Here is a 16990-nt window from a genome sequence, read left to right as displayed (position 1 = left end):
CTCTCTCTCTCTCTCAAATAAATAGAATCTTAAAAAAAAAATAAAAGGAAACTTGCTTCCCATGGCAGCGGTTGTGCAGAATGAAAGGGACAGGGTAGATCAGGGGAAATGATCTCCATTGAGAGGTTACTGAGGAGGAAAGAAGCATCTTGTCCTGCTCTGGTCTGATCTGCAATAAGGACCTGGAAGGGTACTTTGAAGTCATCTGTTTGTTTTCTCATGTGACAAATATTTATGGAGTGCTTATTATGTGCCCAGAACTGTTCTGAACAGAACATGTCCTAACTTAGGTGGCTTCCCCAGCAACTCTAGCAGGTGGGTATTCTGAGTACAGTCTAACCCATTTTACAGGGGATGCAGAGAAAATGGAGACACAGAGAGGCGGACGCACCACTGACGCCTATGGGTCCCTTTTTGGACAGAGGCTACCTCACTGCAAAGCCCCTGTGTGTTCTTAGGCGCTGCTGAGAGGACCAGAGGGAGGCAGACAGATGGAGACCAAGGAAGAGAGTCATAGAGAAACGCAGGAAGAGATGGGGAGACCGCAGAGATGGGAGGGCACAAAGAAACCCCAAAAGAGGCAGAAAAGGGAGAGAGGAAAGTTAGAGCAGGAGCCCCCAGAGCAGTTTGAGCGCCCAGGGCAATGGAGCCCAGAGCTAGACGCTGCCCCACCCCCTCCTGCCTCTGTCCCCTCCCTCACTCTGCACAGGCCCCGTGTCTCCTTGCCAATGACCGCACGTGCGCAGTCACTCCTACCGCAGGGCCTTTGCACAGCAGTTCTGCCTGCCTGGAATGCTCCTCCCCTGGGTCTCAGCCTGGCTCTCTGTTTCTCATCGCCTGTGTCTTCGTGTGTGTGTTGAGGGGGCTGCTCAGAGAATCTTTCCCCAATGCCTTTCTGAAATAACTCACCTTACTCCCACCACAATCACTGTTACTATTTTTCTTTCAAAATATTTGATACAAGCTGACAGGATGCTGTGTTTTTGCTTGTTTATGTTCTGTCTCCCCGATGGAGTATAAGCTGCGTGAGTGAGGGCTAGGCGCATTCTAACCATGTTCTGCTTCATCCCTGTGTCTGGCACAGAGTATGACTCGGTGAGGCAGGCAGGGCCCCTGGGAGGGGCAGTTCAAGGCCTCCCTGTGATCTACCACGTGGCAGAGAGGGCACAGAACCCTCCTCAACAACAGGAGAGGGGCAGGCACGCTCAAAATGCAAACCTCCAAGGTGCTGCTGCTGTAGAGGAAGGAGGCGGCGTCACCTGTCCCTCGGAAGGAGAGGAAAGGAACCTTCTCTTTGTTTCCTTTGTTTTGAGGCGTGGAACAGCAACTGTCCTTTCTCCCTGAAGGCTGAAGAATCAGTGATGGTGGGGGTCTCCCGTCAGAGAGGAGCTCAGGGATCTCGGTCAAAAGGAAACATTCCTCACTCTGAGGCCCGCTTCACAGCTTCTCCCGGCCCCAGAGCCATACCTGCCCGAGTGACACCATCGCCTCCAGCCTATGACCATGAACCTCCCCGAGCCCTGGTTTCCTCATCAGTAAAGACAGAGTGCTAATTCTCTCCTCCCTGAGAGGGTCGGTGGGAACGTGCAGCCGTGGGGGACAGGGTGGGGGTGGCAGGGCTGCTGGAGGGGCAGCTCTGGGGGACAGACAGCTGCCTACAGCAATGAGGTCCCACACAACCGAATCTCCTTCTCCTTCTTTCTTTCTTTTTTTTTTTTTAAGGTTTTATTTATTTATTTGAGAGAGAGAATGAGAAACAGAGAGCATGAGAGGGAGGAGGGTCAGAGGGAGAAGCAGACTCCCTGCCGAGCAGGGAGCCCCATGTGGGACTCGATCCCGGGACTCCAGGATCATGACCTGAGCCGAAGGCAGTCGCTTAACCAACTGAGCCACCCAGGCGCCCCTCCTTCTTTCTTTAAAGACAACTTAGAGATCTGGAGCCTCCCAACTAATTAAAAATAATTTAAATAGCTTGTGGTTTGGATTGAGCCTGGGACCATCAGTTTCCTGAACTCGGTGGAAATGGAAAGAACAGTGGACAAGGCCCAGCTTTGTCACCTCCTAGCAGGATAACCGCCTTCCACTCTGCCATGACTCAGGTTTCTTCATTTGTAAGTTGGGGAGACTGATCACACACGCCTCAGTGGTCGTTGGATTACTGTGACAGTCAAATGAAATAATGTCGATCAAAGAACTTTGTGAAGTGCCATTCATTCATTCATTCATTTGCTCCTTCACTCAACAAATAGTGATTGATGGGCTGTTACAGAGCAAGCACGGTTCCAGGTCCCTGCGTGAGTAAAATAGTAAAATAGTAATTGAAGGTGAAGACCCTGGACCACACTGCCTTGTGCCAAATCCCGGCTTCCGCATCCACTAACAACGGGATAGTTCATTAATAATAACACTTGACTCAAAGGGTTATTGTCAAGTTTAAATGAGTTAATATTTGCAAAGCATTTACAACATGCCTGGCAGAGAAGCGTTGCTATAGAAGCTTTTGATAATTCATTTTCTTTGACATGAACAAGAAATTAAGTTGTGCTTTAAAAAAAAAATAACTGAATATCTAACTTTAAAATACACAAGAGTTAAAAGTATAACGAACACCAGTATAACTGAATTCCTTAAATAAAAAATAAATTTTAAATTATTAATCATTAGCCATTGAGAACACAGAGATATCTAGAATGCCTTAACTTATAAGGGTTACAGGGTAAGGATTATCTTACTGCCTTTAGAGCACCTTAGGTCTCTTTTTCTGAAGTGCCGTTTTAATGACAGCAGTGATCGGTGAATACATTCCGTTGATGAAAAATATGAAAACATTTGGACGAGGCTACAATTCCCTTTGATATCTGATGTTATTCTGCAGTAACATAAAAAGAAAAAGCCCAAATCCCAGTAGCTTCAAGTTAGGTTTATTAGCTGCGCAAAGCCAAGCTCACAGCCCAGGGAAGGTCAATCCCAGCAGGTACCGGACTCCACCACTCACCGCGGGAGAGCAGCTTAACTTCTTTGTGCCTCAGTTTCCTCACTTGGGAAACGAGAACGCAAGTGCAGTGCTTATCTCAGAGCTTCGACAAGAGAAGTAGATGAGATCATCCATGTAAAGGGCTGGGAATTGTGCTCAGTAGAGCGAGTGATGTTGCTGCTGCCGCTGCTGGAAGTGATGATGGTTTCTGCAAATAAATACACGACTGTGTGTGCTTCAGAGTGAGATCATCACGTTCTGTAATTTACACGTGGCTGAATTTTCAACACGAGGAGAAAGAATAACCTTTTATTATATTGCGTAATTTTAGCGTGTGTGTATATACATATAATGTAATGCAATATAATACAATATGATAAAATATACATGCAAACTACTTGTTTCCTTCGGTTTGTGTGAAAAGTTTGATTGTGTCAGAGCTTCACTGCTTTTGGCCCGAGGCTGCAGCATGATTTATGGAGTGGGTGCCTGCTTGGCATCTCCTCCCGCGAGCAAGACAAGGGCTGCTCTCCCCGCCGGGTCTGGCCCAGGCGCCCACTGGCCTTTGGCGATCTGACGTCAGGGACGACGCAGGCACGAGGAGCTGGGGGGTGGGGGGTGGGGACACGCAGACACAAGGGACTGACGGACAAAGGAGGGTGAGATGGGGTCGAAAGAGGGCCCGCGGGACACTCCCGGGGGAGCGGGAGCTGGGGAAGAGCGGAGAAAGGGAGGCGTCTGGGCGGAAGCCGCGTTCTGGAAGCAGAGGCTCAAGGAGGAGGTAGGTGGCCATGGTTGGGGGCGCGGAGGTCCTGAGAATGAGGTCCAGGGACCAATGGCCAGGAGGGGCCAAGGAGCACAAGGGCTCTGGGCTGACTCTGGAGGACAACCTGCCCGGTGGACATGAGGCCGGCAGTGGCCACCGTGCCCGAGCTCGCTCTGGGGACCGGGGCTGTGCCCGTGGCAGGCCAGCTCCAGGGGTGGCCATGGGACCCAAGCCTGGCCAACCAGACACCGCATGCGTCTCACCACAGCGATTGGCTCGGGGATAGCACGTGACTGCAGTCACAGCCAATCAGAGCTCACCCCTGACCTTCGTGGGAGGAACAGGTGAGACGTGCGAATGCGGAGGGCCCTGGGATGGAAGGAGGTAAAAGTGACGGCCAAGGCCCCCATGGGGACAGTGTACCTCGGTGTGATATGAGACTACGCAGACAGAAAGAGGGAGTCAAGAATCTTGATGAAGTTTAAGCCTGTAGAATTGGACATGCCCAAGGCAGCTCTACCCCTGACCTTTCCTTGGCGTGAGTCAATAAACTCTGTCCTAACCTTAAACCAGTTGGACCTGGGTTTTCTGTCACTTACAACCAAGTGTCTGCTGATAGATAAAAGGTGCCTCCTTGATGATTGATGGTCATTGTCTTAGAGTGGACAAGCGGACTGCCCACTGGGCAGTGACACTCTGTGGGATTTCTTGGCCCACTAGAATAAGTTATGTCGGCGCCTCAAAAATTGCATTTTGCTTCACTTGGCTCTGAGAAACCCAGTGTTAATTCATCCTTGAAGAGCACGTGTCTTTGGAAGAGACTCCCCAGCCACTAATACCAATTTTCCTTTTGAAAATTTCTCTCTGCATTATTTTTTAAATTTTATTTACTTATTTATTTGACAGAGAGAGACACAGCGAGAGAGGTAACACAAGCAGGGGGAGTGGGAGAGGGAGGAGCAGGCTTCCCGCTGAGCAGGGAGCCCAATGTGGGGCTCGATCCCAGGACCCTGGGATCATGACCTGAGCTGAAGGCAGACGCTTCATGACTGAGCCACCCAGGCGCCCCTTCTCTCTGCATTATTAATGTCCCAGGCAGCTTCGTGCCTATCCGGCCCACGCAGAAATCCCCATGGCGGTCAACCATTGTTTGGTTGGCTTGATTTTTTAAAACAAATTAGAAGCCCTGATTGAACCCCTAAAGTGTGTTTACTCTGAATGTATTAATGTTGTACTTATCAAATCAGAACTGTATTACCCCCCTTAAATTATCTTGAAAACAAAATCAATAATTTTTTTAACTGGAGTCAAGAAAAGAAAAAGGGGGAAAAAATGCCCTGAGGAATCTGTGTAATAAATTTTACTTGGAATGGAACAATATGGATAAACATGGGGAAAGAATTTCAGTGTAAAGCCAGGAATATGGGTGGCTTGGAGGAATAAAGGGGCACCTAATTTAATATTGTTCATTTCTGTGCACCTTCTGACAAATAGCTCACCCGGGCCTGTCAGTATAGGGTGCTTTCTGAGCAAAAGCCATGGGAATAAACCACCTTATGGCATTTTTAATAGTGGCAGTGGTTAGATTTAATGCAGGTATTTATACCATCTCTTTAACCAAATATTTGAGATCATTAAAACAGGGCTGCTTATCCATGCTTTCAAATTGGACTCCAGGGGCAAAGTTTGATCTAATTCAGATACCTCCACCTGAGCTCCCTGTGTGTGTTTGAAATTCATAATTTCTCAGGGTTTTCCTGCTCCAGGTCAGAGCTCCTCTGTATTGAAGAGAAATGACAATTCCCTGCGGAGTGAAGGATGTAGCCCAATACCCTCGAAGATCCGAGACTTCCCATTGACTAATCTCCTGCTGACACTTTGAAAGTATCTGACGGCAAAGCAGGAGGCACAGGTCTTCCAGACAAGCTGGTGAAGGCCTTCCGGGGAATGGATGGTGGACTGAGTCTGAACACAGAGGAAGTCAGAGGGTTGGTGGTTTCGCCAGCTTCCAAATATCTCCCACTGGCTTCCCTTTTGGGTCTCCACATATTGGTCTTAGAAGTCATAGAATTCTAGAGTTTGAAGAGAATTAGGAATTCTGGAAATCAAGTCATTCTTCTATCAATCATTTGTGTACATTTTCATCACACATTTCCTGAGTGCTTCCACTGCACCTGGCCTTGACCCTGGCCCTGGGCACACAGCGGAGATGGTGATCAGAGAGCTGTGGTCTCTGTCCGGTTATTTGAGGAGACGGGAAAGGGGAAGAAAGGACCAGCAAACACGTAAACAAGATCATTTCAGGTGATGACAAGTGCCGCGAAGCATATAGGTCTGAACGTTGTGCTGCACAGTGAATGGGGAGAGAGCATCCCTTGGTCCTAAAACCTGACTCACGAGACATGCTTCACTTAATGGCCGTCTTCATACCTTTCCAAGAAAGCTCATTTTTTGGCTAAAGTTAACGAGAGCCAGCTTCTCCTGTTTATAACCGAAGAGCCCAAAAGACACAGTAATAGAGAGTGTTTGCGAAATCATAAAGAATTCTCCCTTATAAGACTGTCCTCAGAGGAACTGGAAACAAAAATTGAGATCAGAACATTGGCGAGAGAAGGGGAAAGACTTTCCTGTTTTTAGGAGACACTTAGCTTGGTGTTGACCGCCCTGCGTATCTAAACACACTTCCTGTGTTTGGGAGAATTTCCCCTCTTAGCGACCACCCCATCTTCACCACCAACGGAGACATGCCTTCTCCACTTCCCTTGCAGGTCGAGCACAGTCCTGGGACCTGGACTCGGCCAGTGAGCACACCCACGTGAGGACTTCCACCGGGGGGCTTGGGATGTAAAGGAACAGGGTTCTGGCGACAGGGACATTATCTCTTGTTCCAGAGGCGGCCATGACTGAAGGGCTGGACCCCAATGCTCCTGGGTCCCCACTGGAGAGTTCCACAGTGTAATTCAGACATGATTCCCAGCGGCGGAGACTCCGAGAAGCCTCATTTGCTGTCTCTTCCAGAGTCTGGGGGCTCCCCAACACCGTTTACTAAATCCCTTTCCTGCTCCAAGAGCTGGAGTGGACATTAGCGAGCAAGCCCCCCCCCCCCCCCCCGCCACCACCGCCCAGCTTCACTGCTGTTCAGCTAAAACCTCCCACTTTGTGTGCTCATCCTCTCCGTGTTGGAACGGTTGGTGGCCCTGCTTAGCCACCCCAAGTGTCTGATGTGGACAAGCCTCTCCTTGTCACCTCCCTGCAGCCGCTGACAGACTAACAGAGCAGAAAACATTTATTTTTGCTTCAAAATATGAAAATTGGATTGTAAATCAACGGCGAGCCCATCTGTGAACATGTTCTCACAAATTCTAAATGTTACAAGCTGGAGGACACCACGTCCCTGGGGATTACTCAGCGTTGATATTAGTAACCACTAAGGTAGGATTTTCTTGGGTGGGAGGAGGGTTGGGGAGGAGGGCTGGTCACAGACAGGGAGATTGTGTGCTCTCTGGTCCCCGAACTCCTTGAAAGGTGGGACAGATGGTTGGGGGCTGTGAGAAGGAGAAAAGTCAAGGCCAAGTTGAAAGACTGTAGGCTGCTCTGGCAGAGCCTACTGGTTGCCCCTCAGAGTCCATCTCTTTCTTCTGTAGTTCTAGAATCCCAGATCTTTGGCCACTCAGAACACATTTTTACTACCGTTAAAGGTACTCATGACCAGCTCATAAGTTCTAGTTAGTGGAATAATAAGCCTCAGGGCTGTGTTCCAATTCTGAGAACTCTCTTAAGGAGAGAGAGCATTCCCTCCCTCCGTCGCTCTGGCCTGCTTCCTCCTGGAGGGAACGAAGACTAGGGTGTCCCATCAGAGTAGGACCTGGATTCAGGAGCGAGAAGCCTTAGGCTGAGCATGGCAGGGCAGCAGGCCAGAGGGCACCTGGGGCCTTGATGTCTCGGGAGCCACTGTGCTAGCCCTGGACCGTCCACATGTAGATGAGACAAAAATACATTTTTTTAAAATCTTGTTTAAGGTACTGCCATTTTGGTTTTTGGAAACTCACAGCGGACTGTCATCTCAACCAATACACAGACCACTTTGCTCAGCACTGAGTTAGAAACTTTGAGCAGAGGAAGGAGGCATTGAAGAACAGGTTGATATGTAGTTTTAGTAAAAAGTCTGATTATAAAGATAGTACAACACTCCACGGCCTGGGGATCGGGCTGCATGGAGCCCTGACTCAGGGACTGGCCAGGGCAGGTGCAGCATGGGATCTGGGCCCCGAGACTAGGGAATGACAGGAGAGTAAAGAGCAGGGCTTACCTTCCAGGGCCCAGAAGGGCAGTTGTCCCTCCTTGCCAAGTCAGAAGGGGAGAATTAACTCACACCAAAGGGGGTTTCTGCAGGAAATCATGTAGATGAAAACTCACCAGCAACTGACATGTATTGATAAATGTATCTAATCCGCGTAGCGCCTAGCACACGGCCAGTGCTCAGTAATTTTTTGTCATATGAAAGGATTGAATGATTATATGAATAATCAACCCCAACCAAACAACAGAGAGGCAAACAAAGGGTGGATGCTAGAATCTGAGGACTGGGGTCTAAATGTTTAAATTCTGGCTTTACCATTTAGCCATTGCTGAGTGATGTGGGCAAAGTACTCAGCCAGTTCCCTCAGGTAGAGGTTGGTGGTGCTGCTGATAAAGCCTCTCCTTTTAGGGATTAGGCTGAGTGGGATATATACATACAGGCATAGAAATAGACAGGCTTTGCTTAGCTCAGTGCCTGGAAAACATCAGTGTTCAATAAATGCAGAATTGTAACATCATTGTTGTTAAGGGTTGTAAACAAGAGGATCTAGGAGTCTTTAAGCCAATTTCCTTCCTAAGATGCCCTAGCAGCTTTCTCCCCATGTATTCAGATCTCACCCTTCCTTCTAGCCAGGGTAAGTCTCTGTTCCTCTCTAGGAAATCTGCAACCTTTCCTCCCCCTGACATCATATTACTGCCCTGTCATCGGGCACCCGAAGAAGGCTGTCCTAGACATCTTGTAGATTCTTCTCTTATTCCCTCCCTTGATTTCTCGGCTACATGAGGGGCTAAATCCCGGACCCCTGAATTCTCAATTCTCCAGACTTATCCCTTCCATTTCCTCCCACATGTAAAAACCCATGTGCTCCTTCTTATTGTTAACGCCTCAATTTTTATTGTAAATTCAAATCATTGTGTCCAAAATATTTAATATTTATATTATAAAAGAAAACTGTTCATCACTTTTTAAAACTGTGTGTTCAAGTGGAAACTCAATACCATAGTCATTTGATATCTACCATCATTGATTTTAAAAATACATGAGAAGCTCTTTTCTGATTGTTGGAAATTTTGCATTGTCTCCTGGAGCTACTCCCCTGGCAAGATTTGATGCCAATGTATCATATTTTTACTCTGGCAAGTCCTTTGTTCCAACAAAAACAAAAAAGCATGTATATTCCAATAAAAACATGTATAAATTATAATTGATAATTTACAAATGTCTGTGGCTAGAATATTTTAAATGTTAAACCTATGACTCTGAATTTAGTTATCAAAATTGTGACTAGTGCACAATTGATCAAAGGCACATAACTGTTGCGGGACTGTTTTTCAGTTAATTCGTGTATTCATGAATGAGTATGGCTTACTGTTATAATGGGAAGTTACAGTATCAACATATCCTGCTCATTTTTGGGGGGGGGGCTGATGTAAGCGTGGTGAACCTTGTTCACATAAATAAGCAGATGGCAACTGAAGAGTTGCTGTCAACTTTGAATGACCTGCCACCAACATGGGCTACCTTGCCTCCTGGCTCCTGATTGCGTTAGCCATTGGGTGAGGAGAGGAGGCAGGAGATGAGAGAGGCGGGTCCTCATTCCGCCAGCTGCCTGTCCCCTCCAGGTCACCTCCTGTCTCGAGGCTCCCTTTGTACAACCGCTCTGTCTCTGGCTTCCAGAAACCTCCCTCCCCCTGGTACTTAGCCAGGGCACTGCCTGATCCTTTGTAATTTCCCTTCGTCCCCCGCCCACGCGTTTGGATTGGACCCTTGTGAAACGCTCCTCAAGTTAGTGGACAGGAGTTTGCCCTGTTTTCCCTGTTGGAATTCCGACTGATCAATCTTTCTTTTATCAGCTGGGAGAAGGGCATGTGGAAAAGAGGATGTGGAAGAGAAGAACCCACGGGGCGCACGTGTCAGTCAGGGATCTAGAAATTGATTCTCTTCAAGCTGTCTGTGCCCGTGAGCCTTTAGAATGTCACCACGTCCCCCCAGGGGTCTGAGCACTTCGATTTGACGATGGCTGATCTAATACCTGACCATCTGCCCTTCTCTCTCTCTCTCTCTCTGCCCTGTAATTGCAAGAGCAGTACTGGGAACCAGAATGTCATTAAGAAAGCTGGTGAGGTTTTTAGCATCCCGGCTAAAGGATGCAGAGAGCCCCCAGGTAGCCAGGATGCGTGCCCCACCATTGCCCTCCTAGCAGGGGAAGCTAGGGAAGCTAGCGGGGGAAGCTAGGAAGTCCCTCCTAGCGTTGATGTTTGGGAGGGACTAACCTCAGAAGGCCAGGCCCCCGGGGTCACCTGCTTGAACTGAGCACTTATCACTCTTGTAGGGCAGCCTGTCTTGTTTTTTTATCTGCCAGACTCTCTGCAGTGCTGATTTAGAAATTCTAGACAACCCATCGAGAGTTCTTTATTGCAGTGGCGGGCAACCGATCTACAATAACATGGAAAGAGATAGGGGTCCCCAGGCCAGGACGGCAGCTGCTGTTTAAGTTGGAATTGGGGGTAAGATGTATGTTGGCAGAGTGATGGGGGGAGGGGTAATGTGGTGCAGCAAGCAAGGGGGATGGGGTGGTGATCTCTGGCTTCCCACCCCTGAATCCCGCTGGAAACCCCAGGGTCAGCTGCCCAGTTTTCGAGGTGTCGGCATCCCCACTGAGACTGGAGGCTCCAGGCGGGGGCTGTGGGTGCCTTTGCATTAGCTGCCAGGCCTTTTCCTTCGGGGTCACTCAGATGGAAGCCCTTCTTCCTGCCTTTTCACACAAAGGGAGAGGCTCACATATCTTGGTCCATCGGGGTTGTCACTGGGTCTTCATGAGGGAAATGGAGTTACAGATGTGCGCGTTCTTAGAACACTTTGCTGGGAAGGCAGGTTATAAATCCACCTGCTTCCCGGCCCATTTCTCCCACTCTGCTAGGTGGCCTGTCATTCTCTGAGGTCAGGCTGGGGTGGGGTGAATGGAGAGGAATCCTGCTCCTGCCTGGACAGGCTCAGAGGATCCCCCGCCTCCTTCCCCTGCATTACATCAGAGGCTGTAGAGGAGAGGGGATGGAGGGAGATGATGCTCATCATCTTCCCCCGAGGGGAGCAGGTGTTCTCACCCTCTGGCCTGGGCTAATTGGTTCAGCCACTTTGTGGTTGGTCTTATTTCTGTTTTCAGAAAAGGAAACGGAGGTTCCGAGAGGGCAGTAACTCACTCAAGGTCACACAGCAGGTGTAGGGCAAAAGCAGGATTTGTACACAAGAACCCTCTCATCCATCCATTCATTCAATATTTGTTGAACTTCCTTTAGGGGACAGTCACTGGAGAAGAAAGCAATGAAGACAATCAGCAAAGCCCTATCCTAGTGGGCTGGGTTGAGGAAGACAGACAAGAAACAATACACAGTCCACCAGGCAGTGATCGTGGATGTGGGGAGAAGTAAAACAGAATAAAGGGTATCCTTGGGAGCGGTGTCCTTTTTTATAAGGTAGTCAGGAAAGTGCCAGCCGAGCACAGACCTGAAGGAAGTGAAGGCATGAACCAAGCTTCTAGCTGAGGAAAGAGAGCTCGAGGCAGAGGACACAGCAAGGGCAAAGGCCCTGTGGCAGGACTATGTCTCACATGTTGGAGAAATAGCAGGTAACTGCATATGTACTCTCTGGAGTCCCACATTCAAGGGGATAGTCAGCAAGGAGTGGTGGGAGCAGTCTGCCCCAGGTACAGGCAGAAGGGGGGGCATTATCTATAGAAAGTTTAAACCAATAATAAAACGGACTCAAATTGAGTGATAAAACACTCCTTGCCACCAGGGCAGATAGCTCCTCCTCACGCCCCATGCCCAGAATGCCACATTAGGCCAGAAAATTTTGCAGGGTCAAGCCTGTTTGCCTTGTTTCTTGTCATATCCCCAGGACTTAATATCTTGGTCTAGAATCCAGTTTTTGTTGAAGGAACAAAGAAACAAACAGGTGTCCTCGGAGAGCTGTGAACATGTGGCCAAATGTGAGTGAGAGGCTGGATGGGGAAGGACAGCTTAATAATACCATGCTGGACAGGGCCACCAGCGGGGGCTCCGCGAGGCTGGGTGTGGGGTGGACAGCAGAACCAGGGCCCCTGGGTGGGCTGTCACACGGACACGTCAGTGTCGTCCTGCCTGCTCCCACCCGTCTGTGCTGAGGCTGTAGGAGGCCCCGAGCACAGAAGCCCCAGCCCCGGTCTCTGTCCTGGGAAGAGGGATGACATCTCTGGCCCACTGCCCACCTCCTCCTGCTCTGGTGGGATCTGAGCGTCCTCACCAATGAGGACGGTGAGCGAGTGGAGGCCTTGGAGTCCCCAGGCCAGGTTCAAGTCCTCGCTCCATCAGCAACTGGCTGTATGACATTGGCCAGGACGTTTTCACCTTCTGAGCCTCGTTTGTGATCTAGGGCTCTGGACTGGGTGGCCTAGAAGGTATTTTTAACACCGACTTCCCAGGAATCCAGATATTTCCCCCCAAGGACTAGTCTATGCAAAGCGCTGTTGGAAATTCAGAACCATGAAGGACACAGTCCTTCCTGAGGTGATGGGAGTCACCCGCATGCAAAGATACGCACCTAAGAGCAGGAGGCCCTTAGATTGTTTATTGAACAGCTTCGGAGCCCTCTCCGTCCCGAGAAGAGTGGGTCGGGGCAGCAAACAGTGACATCTGTTTGCCTTGTAAACCACCGGGCTTTCTGGTTCATTTGCCAGCTCATTAACGCCTCGCAGCGGTACCGGAGGTAGATGCTATTATCACGCCCATTTCACAGGTGGGGAAACCGAGGCACGCTGCCCACATTTCTTCACAAACTTCTCAGGAACAGATTTCCCACCATTCCCGGCTTCCCAGGTCTTTCCGCCAGTGATGGTCCCTTACGTTCTACCAGACCCCAGGGAGCTGCAACCATAAAGACGAGTTTTTAAACAAATGGACCAGAATGTCCAGTCAATCTCGGTCCCCACAGAGTGGTCTCCAGGAGGAATCTTACTTATTCCAACAATGGAGTCGTTGTCAAGGCGACCGTGGCCTCCTCCCGGGCTCTCAGAGCTGGGGTGGGAACCGCAGGGAATCTGTCCCTTTAGTCACACCTTGCTTGGCCCTCCAACAGTACTCAGAGCACATTTCCTTCCCATTAACTTTGAACCTGAATCACCTCCAGACATTTCTAAATGCCAGCCTCACACTCCAGGCCCCGCTGGATGGGCTTGTGACCCGCACAGCTGCACGGAGCTCCAGGCTCGGAAGGGGCCCTACCCAGTCTAATGCTCTGCCACCGCTGACTTGAGATGCTTTTTTTTCTTTTTTAAAGATTTCATTTATTGGGCGCCTGGGTGGCTCAGTTGGTTAAGCGACTGCCTTCGGCTCAGGTCATGATCCTGGAGTCCCGGGATCGAGTCCCACGTCGGGCTCTCTGCTCGGCAGGGAGTCTGCTTCTCCCTCTGACCCTCCCCCCTCTCATGCTCTCTATCTCATTCTCTCTCTCAAATAAATAAATAAAATCTTAAAAAAAAAAAAGATTTCATTTATTTATTTGAGAGAGGTGGCGGGGCGGTGGGAGCAGAGGGAGAGGGACAAGCAGATTCTGCGCTGAGCATGGAGCCCGATGCGGGGCTTGATCCCAAGATCCTGGGATCATGACCTGAGCCGAAGGCAGATGCTTAATGACTGAGCCACCCAGGCACCCCCAAAGTCCTGATTTTAATATCTGAGTCTGGCCAGAGGTGGAACCTCACTGGAGTTGGCCTGGAGGCCCCTGGTTAGTTTCTTCCTTTCTAAGTTCTTGGTCCTGCCCACCCTGCCTCAGGATGGGTTTGATTAGGGTGCCACTGAGCTCCAGCTGCTTTGTTATTAAGTGTGGGGCTGGAGCAGTTTGTGTTCGGGGCCCTGGATCGTCTATATCTGGGGAGAACAATGCCTCTCTCCTTTGGTTGGCTTGTCCTGCAGGCTCACTCAGCTGAGGCCCCTCTCCTGTTTCCAGGGCCCCCATCCTCAACCACCCGGGAGGTGTTATGAGAACACATACCCCTCTCCATCACAGTCCCAGGAATGCCCCCCACCCCAGGCCATCCTTCCCTCTGAAAGGTTCAAGAGAAGGGTTTCAGCCACTGGACTGGAAATGAGGAAGACCATTTCCCAGCACAAAATGAAGACGTGGGGCCTCTTGTTAAAAAATTATTAAGAATTTCAAGACAGCAGAGCATTGAATCAAGCGGGAACCCTCCTAAATGCAGGTCCTGCAACACTGCCCAGGCTGTGCGTGTAGCCAATGCGGTTTCCAGGGGCCTGAAATTCCTCCTGGGGAGAAGCCAGGCTGTGTGTCTTTGGAAAATAATTACAAACCTCATTTTCCATTCATCTCTATTGTGTGAGTCCCAGCCAGCCGAGCCACACACAGCTTATCAGAATGAGTGGAAGGAGGATGCAGAGGCTTGCCCATGAACTTCTTAAGGTCCGCATGCACAACCCAGGATGCCAGCGAAGTGACTTTGCCCCCCAAACCCTCCCATCTCCAGCTTCTGAGCATTTTCACGCTTCCTACTCAGAAGGCAGCCTCTCTGTGTTATTATTATTTCAAATCCCAGCTACGTGGTTCTGAGTGTCCTTATTTTTCCCCTATCTTTTGATTATGGGTAAATCAAGTTTTTATCCATCATTGTGTGTGTCTCTGTCTCAGTGTGGTGAGCTGAGGGGACTGGTCGGCATGGTGAGGGTGCTCAAGCACACGGATTTTGCTTAGCTTTTATTTGTATTCTGGATGGTTTATTTGGAGGGTATGGGGAGTCTGTGAGGGCAGATGAAAGTTCTCCAAAGCCACCTCTTCTATTGTTTGCTGGAGGAGAATTGAGAAAATCTTCTACTTCATCAGAAAATTGTTTATTTATTTTTTAAAAAAAATTTATTAGAGATGTCCAGATTCCAACTGCTGCCCATGACCTCCAGCCCAAGCCACTGTCTGTCCCCCTGGGCTCCTAGCTGGTCTTCCTGCTCCCACTCTTGCTTTTTTGCCCTACTGAAGCCAGCCATCTTTTTAAAAACCAATAGTTAGACATTTTTAAAAACATTAAAACATTCTTGGGGCACCTGGGTGGCTCAGCCGTTAAGTGTCTGCCTTCGGCTCAGGTCATGATCTCAGGGTCCTGGGATTGAGCCCCACATTGGGCTCCCTGCTTGGTGGGAAGCCTGCTTCTCCCTCTCCCACTCCCCCTGCTTGTGTTCCCTCTCTCACTGTGTCTCTGTCAAATAAATAAATAAAATCTTTAAAAAAAAACATTAAAACATTCCGGTGAGTTCTACTGGTGCTGAGGTTGGGATTTGGGGATTTTGTTTCTCCTCTCTGAAGATGAGACACTTGAACAGAGATAGGGATGAAATGTGGTGATAAGTCTTGGGGAAGAAGAAGAGCATCCTGAGCAGAGGAAGCAAGTGCAAAGGCCCTGAGGTGGGCATGTTCTTGCAGTGAGACCGGTAAGGCTAGATTGGAGTGGGAGGGGAGCAGACTCCATGGTTTGTGTAGACACAGGAAGCCTGGAGATGAGGATCATTGGAGGGTTGCAAGCAGAGGAATGGCATGATCTGGTTATCATCCGCTTCTGGCTGCTGTATGGAGAATGGGCTGTAGGAAGCAAGGGCAGAACCCCAAAGGACTAGTTAGGACCCTATTACTGTTATCCGGCTGAGACACAACAGTGGTTCATCTCAAGTTTTCTCGACCTTGACAGTAATGGCAATTCGGGTTGGCTCACCTCTGTCGTGGGGGCTGTCTAGTGTGGCGTAGGATATTTAGCAGCCTCCCCGGCCTCCACCCCCTTGATGACAGTACCTCGTCCAGCCCAGTTGTGACAATAATGTCCTCAGACATTGCCAAATGTCCCCAGGGGACCAAATCGCCCCCGGTTGAGAACCACTACCCTAGCTGAACTCTTCCGCTGGTTCAGGCTACATCTGGCCCAGGTAAGACAGTCTCACCTCTCCCTGCAGGTGTCTCTTTTTTTTCTTAGGTTTTGGGACGATTGCCCTGTTGGGATCTAGAAAAGTCATGCACTTGCTGCTCATCTGGTTTCTGTCCCTTGCAAGGTTCGGGGCTATGTTCTTACTAGCTGTGACTCTGAACAGAAACTAGAAGGGGACCCTCTAGTCCTCTAGGAGAAAAGCGTTTCCCAGAAGCCCCCAGCCAACTGGCCCTCACAGTTCATTGGCCAGAAGTGGTTAAATGCCCACTTGTGGGATTGTCATGATTGGCAGGGTTGATCTGTCCCCTTGAGTTGGACACTTTGCTTCCCAAACAGATCCAATTTCTATCAGCAAAGGAGAGGTAAGCAACCAGTTGTCTGACACAAACCCGGCCGTACTCACTTGTTATATCTCCTTTACCTGCTAGACTCGAAGCAGAAGTCATATCCTATTTATAACTCCTGTTTTGGGGGCGCCTGGTTGGCTCAGTCAGTGGAGTGCCTGCCTTCGGTTCAGGTCATGATCCCAGGGTCCTGCGATTGAGCCCCTCGTTGAAAAACCCCTGTATTTGTTTATGACCTGGTGCTTGATTTAATAATACCCGTCAAATGAACAAATACATGAGCAGGAGCCTCATCAGAGATATTCAAGGCTTCTGTGAGAACCCCAAATCAAAGCATCCTCTGAAAGATCTGACACTTGGCTTCCTTCTCAATGTGTCCCCGTGGGGGAGGTCCGTCTTCTTGCTCTGCAGGGATATCAGCGGATCAGAACTGGCCTCTGCTGTACATCTGTACTCAAGTCAACTTCATTTAATCCGCCTGACAGCCCTGCCATATCGTTGATATTATTCCCGTTCTGAAGATGAGGACACTGAGGCCTGGGGAGGTCAGCAAACGAGTCGTCGCCAGCCAGGGAGACAGAGCCGCGTTAGCAAGAGCCCCAGCCTTTGGACTGCTCTGTTCTTTGATTAAATCAGCAGCCACATGAATCCC

The sequence above is a fragment of the Mirounga leonina genome, unplaced genomic scaffold, assembly GCF_011800145.1.
Source record: "Mirounga leonina isolate KUSES-001 unplaced genomic scaffold, KU_Mleo_1.0 Mir_195, whole genome shotgun sequence".
In the NCBI taxonomy this organism is placed as follows: Eukaryota; Metazoa; Chordata; class Mammalia; order Carnivora; family Phocidae; genus Mirounga; species Mirounga leonina.
The sequence above is the reverse complement of the archived record's forward strand: the minus strand, read 5'-3'. Positions refer to the sequence as shown.